This window comes from Meleagris gallopavo, chromosome 16 (assembly GCF_000146605.3).
Source record: "Meleagris gallopavo isolate NT-WF06-2002-E0010 breed Aviagen turkey brand Nicholas breeding stock chromosome 16, Turkey_5.1, whole genome shotgun sequence".
NCBI classification, from domain to species: domain Eukaryota; kingdom Metazoa; phylum Chordata; class Aves; order Galliformes; family Phasianidae; genus Meleagris; species Meleagris gallopavo.
Genome location: NC_015026.2, coordinates 12,265,532 through 12,289,018, shown reverse-complemented (window position 1 = coordinate 12,289,018; position 23,487 = coordinate 12,265,532). Strand labels below are relative to the sequence as shown.

The 23,487-nt window shown below is 41.4% G+C and overlaps 1 long non-coding RNA gene across 2 annotated transcripts; it reads right to left on the bottom strand.

Moving 5' to 3' along the window:
- Positions 1-23: 23 nt before the first annotated feature.
- LOC104913445 lies at positions 24-23,439 on the bottom strand. 2 transcript variants are annotated; one of them, XR_002120247.2, is made up of 3 exons: positions 16,876-23,439; positions 15,786-15,859; positions 24-3,317 (listed from the first exon to the last, which is right to left on the bottom strand). It is a non-coding gene; the product is annotated as an uncharacterized LOC104913445 (long non-coding RNA). The 2 variants fall into 2 exon arrangements; XR_795401.3 differs by lacking the exon at positions 16,876-23,439 and adding an exon at positions 16,235-16,868.
- Positions 23,440-23,487: the final 48 nt, after the last annotated feature.

Sequence of the window (23,487 nt, the reverse complement as noted above, 5' to 3'; positions counted from 1 at the left end):
ACGGAGCAGAGGCGCGACGCCGGTCGGAGCGGAGCGGCGCTCGGCTCTCGCAACGGGGGGAAAAAGGGACTGGGGCGTTCCAAGAAGGAGCGTCAGAAATCTCCGTGGAGGACCGTCAGAGCGCCGTGGGCTTCGCTCTATCGTTCGTGGCATCTAATAGTTTGGAGCGTAATTATTTTCAATTTCTGCCCACCCAAGGACGTAGCACTCCGCCCCGGCAGGGCAGCACACACGGGCTGCGCTCTGGCCGCCCCCGGGTACAATTTCTCACTTGGAGCAAGTTTACAGATGGACACTGAGGACATTTTACCACGGAGCAAATAATTACTATATATTACTTGATTAGCGATTAATAAAACCGAGGAATAATATGTCATAACAACCCAGGTGCCCGTGTGAATTACTGGATGTTACAGAGCCTGCAGAGCTGCACGTCAGCCACAGGTACCACACTCGCTCCCTGCAGCCCAGCTGGTCTGCTCACACCCTCCAGCAACGCCCTGCGTGGAAGCTGCATTACTCAGAGCTGACGGCAGCCAATAAGTCACAGCAGGGAGAGATGCGGCTCACATGGCTTACTCAGAGGGAGAGAATACAGAGGATGTGTTACAGGCGACCGGAGGCTCCAATTTCTGCCTGAACTCCTTCTGTCTGCAAAGCAAACATCACAGCTCCGTGCAGCGCGGCTGCCTGCCCGGCTCAGGCTCTAACAGCTCTGCACCAGCTAAAGCACTGGGATGCTGCTGAGGACCATACACGTACCAGGGAACACCCCTCCTGCCAACACAGCGTCCTGCCAGCCCACACAACTCTAAGAAATATTAAAACCTACATGCAATTGTGTACCACATTTTTTGTTCTACCTGTACGATCATTCAGTCACACCTGCATCTCGTTGTAACCCATTTCTCAAGTATCACACGAAACAGTAATAAATATCTTAACAAAAGTAGTGCATAATGCCGGTTCCCCTTTCCTTAAGGCCCATTATCCTATCGTAGGCCAGCAGTACCCAGTGCTTTTACAGGGGTTGGATTCCCTGCTCTGTAGCATGAACTGGGATGGCTCCCTGTGAAAAAGGCCTCACTGCACTTCAACTGAAACTTCGTATTCCTGGTCCAGATTTTTAAACTCATCTCACATAGAGGTGTCGCCAAGCAAAGATTTTGGCTCAATGCTTAACTAATAAAGGCATTGCTCCTTTTGAGTTTCAAGCAGCATACAGGCTGTTTAATCAGAGATTGTCCTAATCTCTAATTTAGGCAATCTGAGAAGTAACTCAAACAGCAGCAAGCAATACACAACTGATTTCCAGAGGTCTGTACAGTACATGGCAGTAAATTGCTTATGAGAAGTTTTATCCTTTATTACAACACTGCTTTCACGTTGGCAGACAAGGACAGTAAAATGGAAAGAACCACAACAGAGATTCAGGAACATCAGTGAGCTGAGATGGTGAGTGTGGAGGCAGGGTGGGCAGGCACACAGATGCAGCCCCTCCTCACCTTCAGCAGCCCCACGATTTTTCCCATGGTATTTCATGCTCTCAGCACCACCCCGATCACCTACTGCTCCTCACTTACTGTCTGGGACACCTACATGTAGTGCAGGTATTAATTTATGAAAACATTCCCTTGTCATCATAGCCAGTGGGGGTTTTTTTCGTGGTTTTTTGTTTGTTTGTTTGTTTTTTAACTGCTGAAGGCCACATCAAATCTTCATTTTGAGTGACTAATATGCAGCAGTACATTATCATAAAGCATACAAAAAAAGGAGAAGACCTGTCATCTTAATATATTACAAGCTAAGGAATAAGTAAATTGAATATCTGCTAATCAGAGAGGTTAAAAAAACAGCTGAATGTTGTTTCTCTTTCCTTACATTCAGGCCCAACATCTCATAGGCACAGTGGCCATATTTCACTGTGGTACAGAAGCTGACTGGGGTAAAGGCAGAAGCACAGGAGAGCAAATAGATACTGCTGCAGTTTAAACTCCCTGGCTCTGGGGCTGTCAGGCAGCCCGGCATCTCTGCAGCCACAGAATGGATTTTTAATTTTAATTTAACTTTGACAGTTTCCACTGCCATCAGAAGGGCTTTAATCTCTTTAGATACAGCATTTGCATGCTAGCTGCTAGCGATCTTCGATGCACAACTGTTGTAACTCATACTTGAAATTTAATATGTATGTAAAATGCAGCTGGACTCTCGGTAACAGAAATCTGTTGTGTTCAGGATGCAGGTCTGGAACTCAGCAGATCCGACACAGAACTCTGCTAACACACTCCTACAGGTAAGCCAAGTCACTAACACAATCTCAGGGAAACTTCCAACTGAATTTGAAGATGTGCCACATTTTTTAAGGTGCCCTTGGCACATTCATGGCAGCATTCAGATCACTTCAGATGGCAGACAGGACTCTCGTTTTCTGATACTTTGGTTTTGTTTCATGCATCACTGTCAGATGTTCAGTGGAAATAGCATTCTAGCAATCTCAAAGGCTCTAAAGTTCAGTTAAGCCTACACCTTTTTAGATATGACTTACAAGTTCATGTTTTACTGTAATGGAAGTAAGCACCTACCTGCCCAGTGAAATCCTCACAACCACTAGATGTTCAATTTCTGCCAGTAAGTACCTAAGTTTTAATGCCTTGCCCCAGGGAACTTATGAAGTTACCTTTAGTTTCTCTATGCCTCTTTGAAAAATACAGTAATTTCTCTGAATGTTCATGGTTTTAAAAATGTAGACAAACTGCTTTTGTCTGCTTAGTCTGAGAGCAGAACAGGAGCCCACACTAACCACGCTAACAGACATTTGTTGTAGCATTCTGCATGCCACCAGCAGTGATCTCAAAGAAGTAATTAACAAGCAAATCTGTCTTCTCATCTTGCACATTGTGTCATTGAGAACATATTCCAATCAAAAAAGACCGACTTCATTTGTATGAAAACCCCAGCAAAACTGCAGAGCAATGCACCAGCAATGATAATTGAAATTATGTACGCTGTTCAGCATCCTTCTTAATGTTTGCAGAATAAATCAGAGAGATGAACAGAGTCTTTATCCACATCATCTATTTCTAGCAGTCTCCTGGCTGCTAGCTGGAGATCTGCCACCAAACTGAATTCAAATCCAACTAAGTATCTCTTCAGGGACTTTGTATCAGAAAATAAGGGGGGAACAGCTCATGAACCAGTTACCAGGAGATAACTACCTGGCTACAGAAGTTACCAGCCACAACACCTCGGGATACTGCAGCAAGAGGATTCTGTTAACAGACTTCAGATGTTCTTCACATTCCCATCTTACAAAGCTTCTGTGGAGAAAATACAAGCAGAATATTAGAAGAAACCGATCATTATGAGACACACTCCCTTATTCTTTCCATTTCCTAAGCTGTTCTATGAAAATCATAAATGAAAACTATATTCCCTTTTAACTCAACAGGATTTTTTGCCATTGATCTGAACCGATTCAGCTTTTCTCTAGATCATCTGAATGATGCATTACCTTTCTGAGAATCATTATTAGGACGAGCTTCCTTCTGGCAGAGGGAGAACAGAACTTACCCTAGAGGTGATCACTGTAATACTAACTTCGTCAGAGAGATCACTGCAGGAACTTTCTAAGAACACGAGACACTTAAAAAGATCTCGCTGCCTCTAGCATTCCCATGTGCTGCTGGTGACCAAAGGACAGGCACAGCAGACCTTTCTGGGAACACACACCAGCTGTCTCACTGTGATACTAATCGCCAACCAGGAGAACAGCGGCTCAGCTTCTGCAGGGCTGTTATCTTCCTGGAGCTCTGCAGACATTTAGCCCTGAATACCAAGATCACAAACGCATTTCAGCAGTGAAATAGGTTACCCACATGGAGAACAAGCACGGAGACCTTCACTGCCCTCTATTACTCAATACTTAAGAACATAAATCCTCCTCAGGTTGAAAGAAATCTGCCCAATTCAAAGCACAATGCAGAACATGTACAGGCTCTGGCTAGGGATACACAGAATATATATGAATAGATCTTAAAACACACGTACAGGCAAACATTGAATACTTCCACATGTTCAGAACCGCGTATTTGTTGTTCAAGGTTCCTCTCAAAGCTGACAGCCTATTTCAATTTGATTTTGCAAAATAAGACACAACTGAGAGAAGACCGAGCACTGTGCTCCTGTCAGCACGGAGAGAGAAGCACCTCCTCTCACCTGCCCGTCAGCAGCAGCTCCAGCAGGGACTGCAGCCTGCTGCACAGACCTACAGCACACGTTACCAGCTTCGCTGCAGGCGTCACAGTGCTTTGTGCAGCAGCAGGATAAGTTACCTCTTACCTCCTGTTACATCTCCAAGAGCTGCCATATGGATAATTTTACAGGCCGCCCCTGGGCCTGCCCTGGTGGGTTCCTACACACAATGAACTTCTGCTAGCCCTTCCAAATCCAATTAGACTGCTAACCTGAAACAGGTCTCCCTGTTGCAGGCAGAGAAACTGTGTCCTTTCACCAGGTGCCTCACTGCTATGATGGCATCAGAACTATTTTTTTTTTTCCTTTCTGTGGTACAGGTGCATAAACAACACACACGTCTATATCAGTCCATTACATTACAGCATGTGTGTATCAGATGCAGCAGCACACTCAAAAAATGTATGTTAAGCATATTTTTGAAGTCATCACACCAGAAATATACACGTGGATTCAGAGCTAGAATTCACAGAACAGAATGTAACGACCCACCTTGGGGCAGAGAAAGAAAAGAATACATGAGAAATGAGAGATCTGGGACAAAAGGCAGAACAACTTGCAGTGCCTTTCCATTACAGAACATTACTATAGAAGAAGCTGGGTCTTTCATGTCAGTCAGTTAGCTTTTCAATTCTGTCAGAAGCAGAGTGATAACCTTGAATTCTCTCCACGGGGATTTCCCTCCTCCTCACACAGCTTTGTGTCCAATTCTGTGGCTGACAATTAGAAATGCTATTTTGTCCTGACCCAGGTGACATCTGAAATGCCAAAGCACCCGGTGTTCAGAGATGATGTTAAGGCACCTCAATAGGTTTCATCTCAAGTTCTAATGAGTGTGACAAAGTAATGATCCATGGAGAGTTTCCATAGAGCTTCTGTAGAGAAAAAACAAAAAACAACAACACATCACCTGTGAGACGCTTTTGCAAGAAGCTGCAGTGTGCACAGGTGGAAGAGGGCCACAAAGTTCCCAAATAAAGGGGCTTGTAATTTCAGCCAAGGATTCTGCACCACATATGCTTCAGACAGAACACCTGGGCCGGGCTGTAGATGCAACACCGTATCTGGAGACCAGTTTGTTCACACAAGCAGGTGACTTGTGAAGTATGTGGGCTACACTGTAGTCAAGGGCAGCTCCTCTGCTGTGCAGCACATCACCCCCCGGCCCTGGTAAGGCCATCTGAGCTAAGAGGTACTCCCTTAGAGAAGTACCCAGCCAAATCTTTTCAGATTATATTTGTCAGCAGTGCATTTACTTGTCACTGCACTGTTTTGCCAGGCTGCAATCTTCTCAGAGGGATAGATCCAAACAAAGGTATTTGATTTTAATGCTTACACTTGATTTACCCTTCCTACCACATGCCTGCTGCTCCCTTAGGTTCCACCCACCCGTAGCTCTTTTTCTCCTTTAAGACAAAAACATCTTCAGTAAAACAACTGTCCATTTTCTGTGTGTTTTATACTACCCACTTAACTCCCCACAGAGATAAAATACAAATATTCAGCATCATAACGGTATTACTCCATGTACACGTGCGTTATCTCAGACCTGAGTTCACCAATAATTTTAAATGTAATCGCTTTGTTCAGTTTATTTCACAACGTGCCATTCAGGAAATGATGTCACAACTAAACGTTTCTCTGCAGATTGCCTTCTATTCGTTAGAAAGCACACACCAAAACAGCAGCGGAAGTTTTCAGTGCTTTGCTTTGGTTGGCAACATTCCAAGTACTGTAAAATGAATGGCATTTCGATAATTCCTTTATGAAACAGATCCAGCTCCATCGTTGTCATTATATAACGCAATGAAAAAATTCGCAGTTGCTAAGTACAAAATTTCATTTTCAAATGCAACGGAAAAATGTTTCGCTCATAAAAACATCCCAGAGCATGAAAGAACACGTTCCTTCCAAATCCTTGCTGTGCCTCAGCCAGCCTGAACAAAGGTCTAATGAGATTGTGACTAGTGTGAAAAAATGCCTGATTGTCTGAGAAGCTGACTGGAGGGCAGGAAAAACTGCGATTCCTCCGGGTTTGACTGCATCCTGAGTCAACTGTCGGTGCCCACACAACCCGGAAAAACGGGATGAAAGGCCAAAGAGATTAACAGGAGACACGCTGTACATCTGCTTTGACAGATGATTTTCACACTTCACACGTTTAACTAAAGATCACTTCCACAGCGGTTCTTACAAAGCTAAGCCACTTCTAAATGAAATGATTAAAAACAACTGAGGATTAAAGCATCAAAGTCTACGCTCTCAAAAAGCTTCTCTGAAACATTAATAGTAACGACGAACAAAGATGGAGTAGAGCACTTACCTACAAGATTTTTAATTAATGAGACACCCATACATCAAAAACCAATCAATCAGTTTATACAGTGCTAAGAGCTTTAGTTGATTGATTTCTGTAACACTGTGAAATATCAAGTACGTATCACAAGCATTTTTTACCCGTGATTAAGTACGTACAATGTTAAAATTGTGGAGATGACAGAGAATCACCTTCGCTTCTTATTGCTTCTGAAATATCTGCAACCAGATGTCTTCCCAAAATTACGACTTGAAGTTATCCAACAAAAGTGAGCTTTATCTGATGCTGCTTGAGCCTGGATCGATGGCAAATAATTCAATATATAGACAAATGAGCCAAAGAATTTCCTTCCTGCTGTTTAATCTGATAAAGGGCTTAGTGCCAGAGCTGCCCGAGGAACCGCTGCAAATCCAAAAGTGTGAGTACAAATCCTGATGCTGGGTTGCATGCCAAAGACCACACTCAGAGCAGCAGCAATGGAGTACTTAACCTGCATGAGCTGCAAAGTCGAAGGCAGCCAGGCACAGCAGCATGACGTGAGTTACAGATGAGCCCAGTTCGATGTGCCATGACCATGCTGTGACCAGGTGAGTGAAGTTCTTAAAACCGAGAGAAGGCTTCGGAATCTCCCTTCCCTAGTCTGTATTTTTCTGCAAGAATATTTCCAACATTTTCAGAAGTGACAAAAGCTGGACTGCAATAATACTTACTAATTTGTACCCACATCACATTTTTAGTGTTGTCCACCCATATGTACATAAAACACTGTTTATGAATGAAAGCACATAGAGAATATTCATAAAATAAAAGTAAAAGGAATATACTCAAACTTGTCTGACTCACATGCCATTGTGCTGTGATTCAGAGCTGTAGTCTATAACCTACTGTACTGACTCAGTCACCAGCCTGTTCCTCCATTTTTCAAGCCAAAAAGACAGTGTTAATGCAACAGTGACAAACCTGATTGATCGGAAGACGAAACAACTTTGTTCCTGATGATTATTTCTTCTTAGTCAGACAAGCAGTACAACCAAGGAGTTAGCTATTGGCAACTTGAATTTTTTTTTATTTTTTTATTTTTTTATTTTTTACTTGGACAGATTCGATTCAAGATCTTGAGCCTTAGAATCTACAAAGACAAACATGAGAACAAGTGCAAGCCTGGCTCCAGAGCACGTTGATGAGAGGGAGCTCCCATAAGTGAGGTTCATAGCAAAATCCAATGTCTCTGCAGTTCCCTACAATTGCAGGAAGGCCAGGATTTTTATATCACTGCTGACTGCAGCACTGGGACTCTTGAATGAATGGTCTTTATAGTAAGTACACATAAATGGAATTTTGACACAAAAATGATGCCTCAGCAGCAACCAGAGGGCTTTGAATTATGACAAACACTTTAAAAGCATCTGCCATCTTTAAGAATTCATATCTAGGTACAGTGCACCTCATTGGGGCTGCTAAGGAGGATGGGCAAAATTTATAAGATCTTCAGTAACATAGAAAAAGAAGTGTCACATTTTAAAATTCAGTCTTAACAGATGTATGCTCTCTTGAACATCATTCTACTAAGCCATAGTTTTCTTTATTCTGCAGGCAATCATTGTCAATTTGATCCAAATTCTCACATACTGCCAGATGTGACATGTCCTGATGAACCACATAAGTTAGCCTCAATGCTTTACCTCTCAACTCAGTGCATGCTCACCTGAGTCCCAAGGCAGCATACTGTAAGTCACCACCTCGCAGGACAGAGATGCCTGAACTAAGGCCAACTCAACTATCCATGTTCCTAAGCTGAAATTATGGCTCAGATCTATTGCTGAGTTGTCAGAAAGTACTGAATGTAATGCAGTGACAACTTCCAATTAATCCACTCACACCATTAATACCAACACCAATGCATACATACTACTTACATGACAAACATTTTGGAAAACACCACACACGTGAGCATAAAGCTGTGGCCCTGTGATACCTGCAAAACCTTTAGAAGGGCATGCTCACACCTGAAAATAAGTTTTTGTGTGCCTGATTTCTGGAGAAAAAAAAAATCCACGTTTCACTGAAACTCCTTTATACTTGTATATAGAAGCATTAACAAACAATTCTTATCTGGAATTCATGGATTTCTTCTGGACCAGTCACTGCTCTGCAGTATCACTTTTCTGTCAGCCCCCCATCCCTACAGATCCATGTTATTAGTTTCTTCATCTGACTTCATTCTTCAAAGATGTATTGTCTTTTCCTTACTGATGGAATGGATATAGGTGGTCACATCTTTCATATAGATGCTGAATCTTACAGACAGCATTGCTGTGCTTACAAAGGTTATGCTGAAGATTTCTGTGAAGATTTCCCCTTATGAGTTCTGATGTCTAGGATGTTTGTAGAAAGCAAATGCAAGAAGCACCAACATGGCTAAAATAAATGCATCTCAGCATGCAAAGTCACAAAACACACTTGCTTGAAGTCTACTCGGTGGCATGTGATTTCTGAAACATCAAATCTTTTTGTAACCAAACCTCTCTATTTCATCATTGACAAAGTTTTAATTACTTCCTTTGAAGTGTATTTCAATAACCAAATTGAAATACATTTCCCTTGTTAAAGGTCTATCAATAACCTTACCTCTCTGCATCATGCTTTAATAATCTGTAAGCATATTAAGACATTATTCTACACATCATCTATAATATATTATGCACATAAAGAGGCAAAGGTTTTACCCTCATCAGTGGAGCCTCAAAGGAGCAGTTATAGTATAAACACATGTAATTCTTTAGACTACAAGACAAAAAAGCCCACGATGTACTCCAAGCTTTAATTCTCAATGCTATTGCCATAGTTTTCAAGTCCATCAAGGAAATTGTTGCCTGAACGAGAAGTAATGGGCCACAAATAACATAAATCAATTATAACTTGCAAAATACCTTTTATTCTACAATTTCAATAAAAGTGATTCCATTAAGAACCCCAGCCAATAAGGTACTTTCTCCTTTCAAAAATCAGTTATACTTGTGAAGAAAATTAAATGTATGAAAAGTAAGCTAGAATAAGGAATGTCTGCCATTTATGGGATACCAGGGCTTTCTATCATTCACAATTGTGTTGAGATTAGGAATTGTACTGCCAGCAGCACTATACCAGTTCTCAAGATGAGTGAAATGCAACACATTAGATTTCAGTATAAAAATATATCCCTGCTTACCTAGAAAACAACCCCACATTCTTTGCAGGTTTTGGTAGATGGATGACTTTAACTGTAGGTAGAGCAACTCAATATAAGAGAGGATCTTGCTTGCCACTTGGATTTTCAGTGACTTCATTTTCAGTAATCAGTTCACTAATGGCCTCTAAAATTAATGAATGGTTTTATTTGGGTTGGCTTGGTCTGCAGAGCTCAATAATCAGTTTTGTATACGCCTGTGGGTAGGATCAAAGTCCTCTCTAGCCAAACAAAGAGTGACTAGGGCTTTGAGCATACAAATAAGCTTACTACAGTAGACATGAAACCTCTTCCCATAGTAGTTGTAGAATCTGGTCATGCACTTGAAATATTTGATAGTTCTCGTGTAATCTGCTGTCAGTGGCTGAAGTCAAATGTAAATCAACCACTTTTCCATTATGTATAACTAATTTGTAAATATTAGTAATCTAATTACTATCCACTTAATGGCACTAGAGCAGACTATTGGTCTTTGTATAAGGTACCTGTACAGCTATCAAGAAAATCTATTAGCTTTCTTTTTAAAATGTTTGAAGAAATTAAATTCTTCCTTTGCCAAACATGGCAATCGATCACTGCTGCTCCCCAAAGGTCAGTAAAGATCCTGCTGCCGCCTCTGGCCAGATCTCACTGTGCTGATGTGTTTCTGTGGCTGTGTTCCAGGCCCTCCTTAGGAAGGCTGCTCAGCAGGAAGCCTCCCATAGCCTGCTTTGGCTGCTTTCAAAAATATTTCATTTTATGTACTCAAAAATATCTTTTTAATATCTGAATAGAGTCAGAAAAAAAGAAAATGTGCATAAGAATTCCCCTTAATGGTGCTTTTCTTTCAAAGAGCAAAAAACTCGTGCAATTATAATTCCACACAGAGCTACAAAAAGCTGAGACTGAGTTGCATAAAACTATTTTACACATCAGAGCATGAAGAGAACCCAAACAGGAAAAGGACAGAAGAACAGAGGTCAAACTACCTAGCACACAGGCACCCAGAAGGTAGGAAAGTACCACTTCCTCTGGAAGGGTCAATTGGTGCGAATCCACAGAGAGCTTTCAGATTATCCGGTTACCTGGAGAGCCAGGTTTAATGCAGAGAAGTTATGTTGTCCTGATGGAGAACTGGGAGATGACTCATCTATGCCTCTATACTGTGAGCTGTTCATTCTTTAACTGCAGGAAATACAATAAAAACTATGATGTCCAGATTGCTGACCTCACAAGAAGGAACATCCATGTAATAGCACCAAAAGCTGCCAACATCTATTAAGGTAATTGTGTACAAGAGAGTAGCATAGTCCCTAATCCACACCAATTTTCCTTTCTCTTTGGGCTGTACAGGATAGCCTGTTTCACCTCGTGCCCTGTGCAGTCATTGTACAACAAAAAACACCTGATGCTGATAGAACAGTACGTTCCCTCTGTTCTAAAGAGCAACAACGAAATTCTGTGGAATGGTACAACAACTCAGGGAAATTTTGGTTCAGTCCTTTTTTTTTTAAACTTAAATTCCCACAAACGTTCAGTCATTTGTAGCTGGTGCTGTATGCATCAGGATTCACAGGTCTTACTCTCCTTTTCCCAATACGCCCGAGGAACCCTCATCACATTGAAAAGGCGCTTTCTCACTGTACACATATTAGCATTATATGAAAGAAATAATTAGCATATCAAATGCTGGAGATCAATTAGCTGCCAAAGCACCAGTCTAGACACAAGCTCCTGACACTTGTAATAAAATCAAAGCCAAGCTGGCCGAATACTGCTGCTAACACAGTGTGGCTTCTCAGAACAGCAGCAGTAAACGTTCATTCATTACCCTCTGCACCAGCAGCGCAGGAGCTGATTATCATCTGCTTCCATTTGCCGCTATTGCGAGCCAAATCCTAAAGGAGTTCACAGCTACAGTGACTGTGCTCCCCCCAACTATGTCTATTGACTGTTCTTCCACTGCAGCTCCTGCACGTCCTCGTGCACAGCCCAGGCACTGCTCCTCCAGACAGAGCTCCTGCAGAGCCGGGGCTGCGCCTGGTGCGCATCACAGCCCGGCTGCAGGAGTTCTGCATCCAAAACTCTTTGAGGTTTGAAGGAGTCTGAAGAGGATTTAACTCGTGATGATGAAACGGGGCCAGAACGATGCACTGCACAAAGCAGAGATCAAATACGTTTGCCCTCAAAAGAAATATGAGAAATTGTGAGAGCTGTACTGCCGTGGTGAGTTGAGAACGAGCAGCCGGAGGCAATACATGCCCAGAGAGCGGCAGATGCAGCAGAACAGCAGCTGAGCACCTCATTCTGCAGTCTAAGTATGATGTATTTCTCATGAGATTTCCCTATACATAAAAAGAGAGATTTTTCTTTAATTAAGTGTAATCAGATCAGAAATCAAATGTCTGCTCTGAATGCACCACACAGCTGTATACCAAATGCGATCTGACAGCAAAGATCCTCCGCTCATCACTGACTCTCTGCTTTCTCCGAAAACCATCTTGCAGTTCTGCTTTCATCACCAGCCACAGAGATGGCTCAAATACCCGCTGCCATTATCAAATGGCTGTCTGCAGATGCTATTTACAACCACGCATTCGGGAAATGAAGGTGACTGTCTCTGACTGGAATTTCATCCACAGGTTGAAGCTCAGACCTTTCAGGAGAGAAACTGCAGTCAATAAATTCATTCAACACTGAAAATGGAAACAGGTGAAAGCTGCAGCCTGCTACCACTTGGTTACCTTGTGAGTGCTACAGAGTGTTCTCCAGCACATAGCAGTTCTCTCTCACCTTTCCTCATTCCTCCCAAAGAATAACAAGGAGTCAGAAGCTTGGCACTGGCTTAACACGCATTGTTCTGAGCTATATCCCAGCAGGACACTGGTGACAGACAGCAAATACTAGTAAGCAGTGCTCAGCTGAAGCCCTTTCTGAAAAGGCCAGCCATGCAAATTCACTACTTTGGAAGAACAATTTCTACCTCGTTATTGAAATGTCCAGTGTTCGTCCTTTTGTTTCTAAAGGGCAGGCAGAGCAGGCATACATTGCGTCACATAAGAGGACGCAGTACCAGGTGCTGTGCTGTGAAATAGCAAGATGAGTCACTTCTGCCACTGACAAACCTGTACTCTTTGGCAGACTACTCCACAAGAGCTGTCCAAGAAAACCCAAACTTCACACAGCCTTTGTTCCCAGAAGTTCACTTATAGGTATTGTCTTTTCTGTTGGTAGGAAAGTTTCTCTCCTCAGTGATTAACAGGACCCTTATAAAGGCCCTACAGCACTTTTTGCATGGAGTCCTGAAGGCTCCATAACTTCTGTTTCCTCCTGAGCTGTACCCACGTACAGTAAGAAGGACAAAGCAGAGGGAACAGAAGACTCTTACAGCAATGGAAGTCAGTGCCACAACACACGTTCAATTACAGTTGGTTAGAAATATTGTAGAAGTGGGGGAAAAAAAAAAGATGCTTCTTGGTTCCACAGGTATAGTTTAGACATTTTGAACAAAATGTCTGTCAAGAACAGAGAAACTCCTAAGTATCAGCACTGAGCTCATGCAGAACACTACAAATTGCTAAGGATGCTCTGAATATTCATTTGTGTTTAATTTGCAGCATATGATGCTTTATGCTAGTAATTATATAAAACCAACAGCTACAAACATGAAGTCCTTCATAGTCCAGCACAGAGCACAGTACAATGTAACAGTGCAATCCATTTAAAAGCAACAAAACAAAAGATCATCCTTCCTTCCAAAAAGGCAGCACTCCCAGCACAGCTGGAAGAAGCATTTATTATTTATACTCCTGAGGGCTTTTCATTCACATCTACCAACATGTTTACCATTTGGAATGAAGATGAATTAGCAAAGCAACAGCCATAGCTATTTTTTTCTCCAAAGAATTTCAAACTTGGTAATCAAGGAAGCCACAGAGATGGGAGCACTTTAGTAAGGTGAGCTTGGAGCAGTCTGAGAGGAGCTGTGTCACACTCTGATTTCTGGTTTTGGCTACGTACCTGAGGTTAAGTGCTAAAGATACATTGCAGCTTGCCAAGGCTGTGCTTTGCAACAGGAAAGCCACCACAAAGCATTTCACATCTTTCCACTTAACCAACATACAGAGCACAGGTCTTTCACACAACAGCCTGCTATGGGTTTCTGCCCACAGAAGTTCACGCATTTGGGTCAATATTCTGCATCTTGACCTCAAGCCACAATCAAAACAGCTTTGCCACAGTAACATTCCACTCAGCCATGAACCTCTAGTTCCCATGCAATTTGATGTTGATCTTACAGCTCTCCAAATGCTCAGAGCTTCTTCTCTGTGCACAGCTCAATGCATCCAACTCGAGCAGCTCTACAATCCAGTTTGCAGAGGGGTCTGGATATAGCTCAAGGTCAAGATACCCACCAGGACCAGCTGCCTAAGACTGGGTGCTTATTTTGATAATGTGTATTGCAGTAATAACCTGAGATCAGAAAACTCCTCTGAGAGCAGGAGGCTCAGATGCTATTTCCTCATTAGCTGGAAAGGCTGCACAGCGTGTCTCCTTCTGCCCAGGGAAGCCCGCAGGCTGCAGCAGCCCTGCAGGGCCAGCAGCCCCTAACCTTCCTGCACAGTATTCATTCTGCTGCATGAAAGTGGATGAAGGACTTGTATGTGAAAGGGGAAAACAAACACGATGCTGTTATTCAGATAAATTATTGAATGGAAATCTAGAACTATTTCACCATTGGGTATTTATTGTGCACAGCCAAATTACATGCCATTTAGCATCAGCTAGAGAAACAAAACAAGTGTTAGAACCCAGCTCCAGCTATCACTGCATGGTCAACATCCTGCCAATATATACTAATTAAGAGATCTTTCTAATGTTGTAGAAACTTCTAATTTGTCAGCATTCTGCCTGCACACACACAGGCATTTACAAAACATGCTGAGTGGGTATGAGACAGGATTTGTTTACCGACTTATTCCTGAATAAAATGAAAGTACCTGCCCTGTCATGTTCTAGTGCTGATATACTTCAGAAATAAAATAATAAATTCAGCCTTCATGCAGGGGAAAAAACAATATGTAATAAGGTATATTTCTCCAAATCTGATAAACAAAATCCCAGAGCATCTCTCAAAAAAGTCAGAGCCTGCACTTTACAGATACCTGTGCTCCTGGCAAAATACCAAATTATACTTATCTAGGAAACAAGATCTGCACTAGGCATCAGGGACTAACTTGGAGATGTAACTGAAATACTTCCTCAGGAAGAAAAAAAACAAAAGCAAGTAAAATAAAGGAAAGATAGGTTATAGAGAACACTGTGCTTGACTTCATTAGTGCTCAAAAACAATTCTCCTCACACAAAAAAACAATTTGCCTTGAATTGCTAGATGCTATCTGAAGGTGGCTGTAGCTCACATTCAATATAAGGGCTGAAGGTGTGGAACAAGGAGTCTTGACACAACCATTATCCCCACAGTGACGTGGGTGAGCAGGAAGCAGCCAGGGGATGCGTTTGGGACACGAATCTCATCACCAGCATGCCGTTACCAGCAGGCAAGCTGCAATGAAGGAGTGACCCATGTCACTGAACAGGGCCAGTACACAATGGTTTGTTCTGCACAGTGAGCTGGCAAAAAACTGCAACTGTAAGAGAAGTTTTCACCTCGAGCCTGCTTCTGTCTTGCAAACCTGGGTGCATTCCCATACATCAGAGCTGAGCAGACTTGGACTGGTCTTTGGAGAGCTAGTTGTGCTCCTCTCGACAAGCATGGACTTCCCCATGTACGTGCTGTCCTTAAGTGTATACAAACATGGATACTCAGTCACTGGAAGAGAAAAGCTAGCCTGCACAGACACGATGCACTTTAAATTAAAAAAGTTCATTCCAGAATTAAAGAAAGAGGCTCACAGTGGCTCTGTGACCTGTTCATAGGTCACACTGCACAGAGATAAGGCAGCTCACAATACTAAGATCACAGCTGCATGGACTTAATTCAACGTAACAAACCTGTCCATGAAAGAATGTTTCCAGCCCATCTCCTCCAACGGCAGAACCATTCCCCAGATGCTGCATCTCATCTCCTGTAACAGAAAGGTGTACGATCACATCAGCGTGGTGTAAGCACCTTGGCAGATGCTGAACAACTAACACAGACCTGGATAGGCATGGGTCCCCAGGGCAGGGTCTGGCTGGCTATCTGGGGGCTGCCAGGGGTTGATTTCCAACCCAAGGAACAAGCTATGAGCACCCAGGTTAGAAGATTAAAGACAGATTTAATTTAGAGCACTTAAAATATCTTTGGAAGTAACTATAAAAACAGGACGGTGACAAATCAGAACATGAAAAGCAGCTTCTTTAGATATATTAAAAAGATTACAGTTTAAATATAGAAATATCTTAAATAAAGATAAAGCTGAAGTAGTAAACAAAATAAGAATTAATTCTAACTCCTCTACCTGATTTAAGTAATACTACAGATTCCTTATGCTGCATTATGCAAACATCTCTCCATTGATCTGACAAAGCAGATTAAACGTTTCGAAGTACTCCTCAAGCTGAAACTGAGGTCACACATGATCCTATTCTCCGCAGCTCCAGTGGATACTGCACTGCAATAAAGCAAAGCAATGCAGCACGGTGGGAACACAGGTACACATTCACTGGAGTTGGATCGAAACGTGATTGTTAGGTTGGGTGTTGGTTACAAGTTTCTAACGATCCCACTTCATCATACCTTTGTGGAAAAAAAAAAAACAGTCTTGAAACTTAGTGACTTCTGTGGTACAGAGACTTCAGAGGAAGATATCTTTGATATTAGACACCTCCTGCATTTGCTGTGTCTAGTTCTCTGTGCAGGGAGCGAACACGGACGGGAGAGGGGAAAAGCATTTCTAAAGCCTGCAACCCTTACACGGGACTTCTGACGCTGATACAAATTACAGGGCTTCTAGCAGAGGACAAAGGGTTTAACACTCTAGAATAGCTTAAGGATCACATGCTGTGACTATAATTTGAAACTTCCTGCTGTACTCTCTCAGGACTGCTGAGCAGAGGTCACAGATCAATCCATTCAGGGTCCAATTGCAGCCATACTCACGTCTGGCACAATTACAGGTGCCAAGGTTTTAGCAGCTCTATATATAACATCCTTCACCAGCAAGGAAAGGTAGCTGATTTTCCAGCTCAGAGATTCTTATACTCATCTGCAAAAAAGAATACGTATGCCAAGATTTTTTTTTTTTTAAAACTACATACTAAAACAAGGAGGACAGGAGATGTAGGGAAGTGGATGTTCCAGGGCAGCCAGAGAAGCCTGACATAGAGTAACATCCAGAACTGCTTTTCAAACCTGGGCTCCAAATGCCATTGATAATGCACAAGTACAATCAGATAATACCAGTTTTCTTCCCTGTCCTCCACAGATTCATTGCCTACAGAAAGGCACCTGTAATTAAGACTATGGCAATATAAAACTTCAACGCTAATACATAAAATCTATGAATCTATTAATATTCAAACTCGCTCAAAACAACTGGGAAGAAACAGCTCACTTTGCTCAGAGAGGCCAAGTGAACAAACAACGCTTTGCTGCATCCCCAGAAAGTCACTGGATTGTTACAACAAAGCAGCAACAAGTTCCAAGCATGAGAGCACAGCTGGTGAACCCTCTGCCAATAATCCTTCCTTCTCAAACTTCCTAACACCAAATCCAATTCAGCTCTCTCAACTGTTGCAGAATGGCACCAGGAGTTAACATCTCAGACATGACTCAAGATACGTTTTTTTCCTGTTTATTCAATTTCAAAAACAGATATACTTCCCCTAGAATGAATCTATCATGGAAAAGTCCATAGAACAAGAAAATATTTTAAAAATAGATGTTAACAACGTAACTTTTAATGCAATGACTCATCTATCCCAATATTGATTTTAAGTAAAATCATGCAATATAAAGATCATTACTTAATCTCAGAGAATTAATTATATTCAGAATTCAACAGGTTCTGGGGGAAGACAAGTCTTGTCAAATCAAATACTCCTACCAACAACTGACAGCAAGTGTTAACATCTTTCTGAACATGTTTTAAGCTTTGAACTCTATCACACAAGCTTCAGATTCTTGGAAACAGGGATACTCAACAGTTATGTAGCAATAGACAATCAGAAAAGGCTTTCTTGATACTAAATTTTTTAAATAAGTAATTAATTATTTAGAGTAAAGAGCTGCCTAGAGAACTGATTCTCAGCTAGTGACGCAACATTTTTTTTTTAAACTATGATATAGAAGCTGGTAATGCTTACAAAAAGAGCAAGGATAAATAGAATGGAATAAAGTGAAGATATGTCATTCACAGCACCATAGCTTACTTGGTAAACTGGTCTCAAAGTAAACTGTTCTTCTACAGAGCCAATTACAAGGCTTATAAATCTGAAATTAAGCACCATAATCTGGGATGCGTAAAAGGACCAAAGGAATTGTCTACAGAAAATACCCAAATGTGAGCTCCCAATTCTCAAGTTGAACCACGAGCTGAAATGTACGATCTGTATTTTCACAGGGAAACACATTAGATGGTTATTATTCTAAATGTTATTCTTTGCAAAATTCATGTGAAACAAGTGCTACAGAAATCATTTGTGCTGAGTTCCCCCCACGTAATCTTACAATATATTACATCAGTGATGATGCTCTGGCTGCCATTACTGACAGATTTGTAAATTGGAGTTCTCTCTTCGGTCTTTTTGCAATTCTAGCTTGGGTATCTGGAGTATAGCAGAAAAAAATCCATAGTAGACAGTTATGAACTTGTCAAATATCTCATGTTTGATTTAAAACAAAGCTGCAGCAGGTTTGATCAATGCTGTACTACGTTGATCCTGGACACAATTATGAACAGCATCACTGGCATTTATATAAATAAACCTCCACAGCTCCCAAGTAAACAAACCTGTAATAACAGAAGCTTGTAGGAACCAAGTCAAAGCCAGCTTGCTTCACTGTATTTTATGGGCACACAGAGCTCATACATCACTCCTTTGTAAACACTCTGTTGGCCTTGATGCAGTGTGTCTCCTCGCAGTACAAAAATAAAACTCATTTTAATTATCACAAAGAGAAGCAGAAGGAAAAACAATGCTATTCATTAAGCCTTCCTCAATTAATTTTTTAGGCAGTTGTTTGTTGTTTTTTTTTTTTATTTTTTAAACCCAGTTAAGCACAACAGCTTCAATATAACTTATTCAATTTTGAGAAGAAAATGTTGCAAAAATTCCATCAAATTGAAGAGAATGCACAGCTTTCTTCTTCTGATGCTTTTATAGAATAAGTAGAAACAGATTGAAAGACCAAGATACTGCAACTTGCAGTGGTAAAACAGATGTTTGAAGAATTAAGGAAGAGAAACACTGTCAGATCACGAGCAGCATGGTTTGTAAGCAGTTTTCTGGCAATATTTCCCATTAGAGATGATACCTGTAGGTACTACACAAAGCAGTCTCGTTTAATTCCTGGACACACGACACGATGTGCTGCGGTGATGTTCAAAAAGCAGATCAGAATATTCTCCATTTCCATTTTAGGAAAAGGCTGGAGGGATTTGCAGTCTCCAATGGCATCTCTAATTTTTCTAATTCTGTTAGCTGTGCTCTGCCAGCAGCAATATATAACTATGCACACTTAGAAAGTGTAAGAGATTGCTTGTGCAATAACACAGTGCACACAACAGGCCGGCTACTTTCAGAGCATTTTCACAGCCTTATCACTTCCACCCAACGCCGCCTCACCTCTCGCTCCTATTCAGCATGTTTCCTGGGATCTAAGGCAAAACACGGCTATTTTCTGCACAGTGCACAAAATGGTCTGCATAGCAGCACTGCCTATGGCTATGAAAGAGCATCTTTTCTAGGAGGAAAAACATGCCGTTTAGATTTACTTTCTCCATAGTTGCTTTATAATGGTCAATTTCATTAAGAATGTATTTCTGAATCACTGGCATCATCGTCACTTGAACAAGGATGGGATGAGGTGGAGAGGAGAGGACAGGGTAACATCCCTCAGGTTCAGTGATGCTCGGCAGAGCTCAGCAGCCCAAGCAATGGCTGAGTGATGTGTCTGCTGGGTGCGGGAGCACATTTCCCACTCGCTGAGAAGTATGAAGCTTTGCAGCGTGTTTCACACACCCACTCTGCTGAAGGATATTTAAGAAATACTTCTACCAAGTTTTGAAAATAAAGTTCTTATACTCCACGATTCCACCAAAAGGAGGAATGAAAAAAAACATTTTAAGAAGTGAGTACTACAGCACACTTCCCACTCATTATCATTTTTCAAATTCTGTCAAGTTCCAGAAACTACTGCAGCACTTCTACCATCCGAGTGCTTCAAACAGACACCTAGCAGCCTGCAACAAGCCTATAGGAGGAGACTCTTATGTGGTTTCCTGATAACAAAAGTGACCTTCCACTCAAACGAAAACCAAGCTCCAGGACAGATATAATTACAGATGTAATGTGAATATCAAACCTCAAAGAGAAACCATCATTGAACTATAAAAGAGAAAATGGATTTGATTCAATCACAAAGGATTTTTTTAGAAGTAGCCAATAAATAACTCAAAATTGAAGAAAAAATGATCACAAGAACCACTCACCTGAGGGTATCCTCACCCACAAGAAGCAATATTTCAACAGAGATGAATAAAAAGAGGCTGAGGCTCTGTTGGAAGTGCACTGAATGCTAACTCCTAGCAACAGAACTGTGGAGCAGAACGTGTGGTTTTTACCGGGATCAGCTGGGATCTTCCAGCAGCCTGGTGCTGCTCCATTATTCTCCCAAGTAAACCAATGTGCAGAGAACGAGGTGAAATACCAAACCCCGCGGGAGAGGCAGGATGCTGTCTTGTGAGCTGTTTCAGTTTAACAAGCGAACTGCAGTGTGCTGCCTTCCAGCTTCTCTTCCAGAGCAGCAAAGGCCTTCAGGAGCCTCCTGACTCTCTGAGCAGAGTTCATGGACACGAGAGCTTTCGTATTTTACAGGTATGAACAGCCAGTAATAGGCTTAATATTACAAAGCGTCTCACAACAGTAGTGCATTTTTACTGCAGGTGGGTATCTGGGGCTTAGATTGACGTGGTAAAGTGTTTCTCCCTCACATATTATTTTCTTCTCGCATTTCCACTTCATTATCACAGTGTAACATACGTCTAAAAAGCATCAATTCCTAAAGTAAAAGACAATGGCAACTGAAGAAATACTGTGTTTTAAGACTCCATACAAAAGTTAGTACAGAACCATTTTGTTCCTATAAAACAACCCTAAGAATTCGTAAACCCCAAAACCTTACCGTTAGTTCCACTGATTACTGTGATAGATAAGGAAACTGTAACCAGTGAAAATACTCATCTCGTGGACTAGCACAAACAAACAACCAATTCTGTATGGCATTAACCTCATGAAGAGATTCTAAATCACACACATTATCCCTCTGAGATTTACACTGCCATTATCTCTTACACCCACGTAAGATAAAGCAAGTACAAATCTGCCTCTCTCAACGCAGGCCGTTTCATAATGCTGTATTAGAGAGGTGATTATTCTGTCCTCGCATTTCATAACACTGTTTTCTTCACAACCACTGAACACAAAGACAGATGTTTAGACTGAGAGGGACTGTGGAATCATGCAGCTTTTATAATCCACAGCTGAAGTACAGCCGTTGTATTTAATGAGCGCTTTACAGTACTGTCATCACACCAGGACTTGAAGAAAACTGAATAATCTTGCTTTTAGGACATTGCTACCAGTGGTTGTTAAGGGATTTAAAAGCACTCAAAAAGAAGCTGATGTTCCTGTACAGAGCTGCTAAGCCAAACTGATTTTCCTTGCCTTTTGCTTGTAAATGGATGCTGAGAGAGAAATAATCACTTCCCAGTCAAAACAACCAAAACATGAAAAATATAGAATAAAAGTAACTTTTTGGGATGAAACAGCTAGAACTGATGACACAGTGCTTCTTCCTATGGGGTCACCTGTAATGCAATAGTGCAATGGGAAGCACAGCAATGATAGCAAAGTGCTGTGCTCAAACAGCTCCAGAATGCACAGAAGGAAATATCTTCAGAGCCCAGATGATTAGACAAATAAATGGGAAAGAAGCAATTTAAAAAAATTTAATTATTGGCCAGAAGTCCATCAATGCAGAACACACTAAATTTATACAAATACTAAAACTGAGCATCACCTCGATGAACAGCACTACAGATGCTAACAGCAGAATCTTCTGCATGCCTCAGTGACATCTGAAAATTCAAATTCAGGCTCACAGAAACCAATAGCAGCTTTTAAATAAATAAGCAATTTATATAGCTTTACAACATGACATAAACAAAAGAACTCAAATCAGAAGTTGGATATCGGGAAAAACCACTTTACAAAAAGGGTTGTTGAGCACTGGAACGGGCTGCCCAGGGAGCTGGTTGAGTCACCACCCCTGGGTGTGGTTAACAACTGTTTGATGTGGGACATGATTTAGCAGAGGGCTGTTAGAGTTGGGTAGTATGGTCAGGTTGTGGTTGGACTTGATGATCCTTAAGGCCTTTTCCAACCTGAGCAATTCTATGATTCTATACAAATGAATAGCGGACAATTTGCACCTCATTATAAGATAGCACATTATTATTTAGCATTCTATAAATATAGGATCCATTATGGTACTATTTTGTTTTCATCCAAACGAACAGATGTACATCATATGATAGGTTTTGAGAGTGACAGATGCACACCAAAACTGAAAACCCATATGAATAAACATTGGACTGTACATTATTTCATATTCTAAGAATGACCCTCTTCCACCAAGATGTTTGGCCAAGAGATTCAATAGTATACCAGTTGAACTACTAGAAATTCATTTGAAAGTCTCCAAAAAGCCTTTTTTACTGGTATTAGAAATAGGTGCAGGACTATTGTAATAAAACAGCAACAGACAAAATTTGAAATATCCTAAGTTTCTTTTAACGGTATTAAAAGGACATTCTTTTTGGTAACTCACCTATTTTGCAAATGGCATAGTAACTGCAATGCAATTAACAGAAGTACACTGCAATGTGGCTGCATGTGCCATTTCATAGACATCCAGTGGAATTCCATACAAACTAACTCTTTCCTGCAACAGTGGAGTTTAATGAATTGCAAAACCTCATATTTGAAGCAGCAGTAACACACCTCATAGTCTCATCTTAATGCTTGAGAAGGTCTGCAGACAAAACAGCACTCCTCAAAATGAAAATATGAAACTCCAAGCTTTTCAAATAAAAATCATAATTCAGACTAAGTTTTCCATTTAAGCTGAGATGTACTCCGTGCAGCTGGGATAAGAGGGGGCACATACAGTCTTCTATCCAGTAATTCCACATGCACCTCAGTCCCAGAGCAATACAGGCCAGCTTTAGGCATACTTGACTGTATGTCAGTCCCCTAGCTGATGACCCAACAGTTTATAATCACCTGTGCACAGCAGGACTCTAGCAAATGCTTTTAAGTAACTCCCCAATCAAGCAATCCCCTGTTCTAATTCTATGTCTCTCCAGGATAGTCTTCCACAGGGAAATCCCCAAATATCTGATAGCTCAGATTTCAACTAGCTTTGATCCAACAAAGTGCCTCAAAGCAGTAAGGAGACAAAAAACAAAAAAACGAAAATTGTCATACT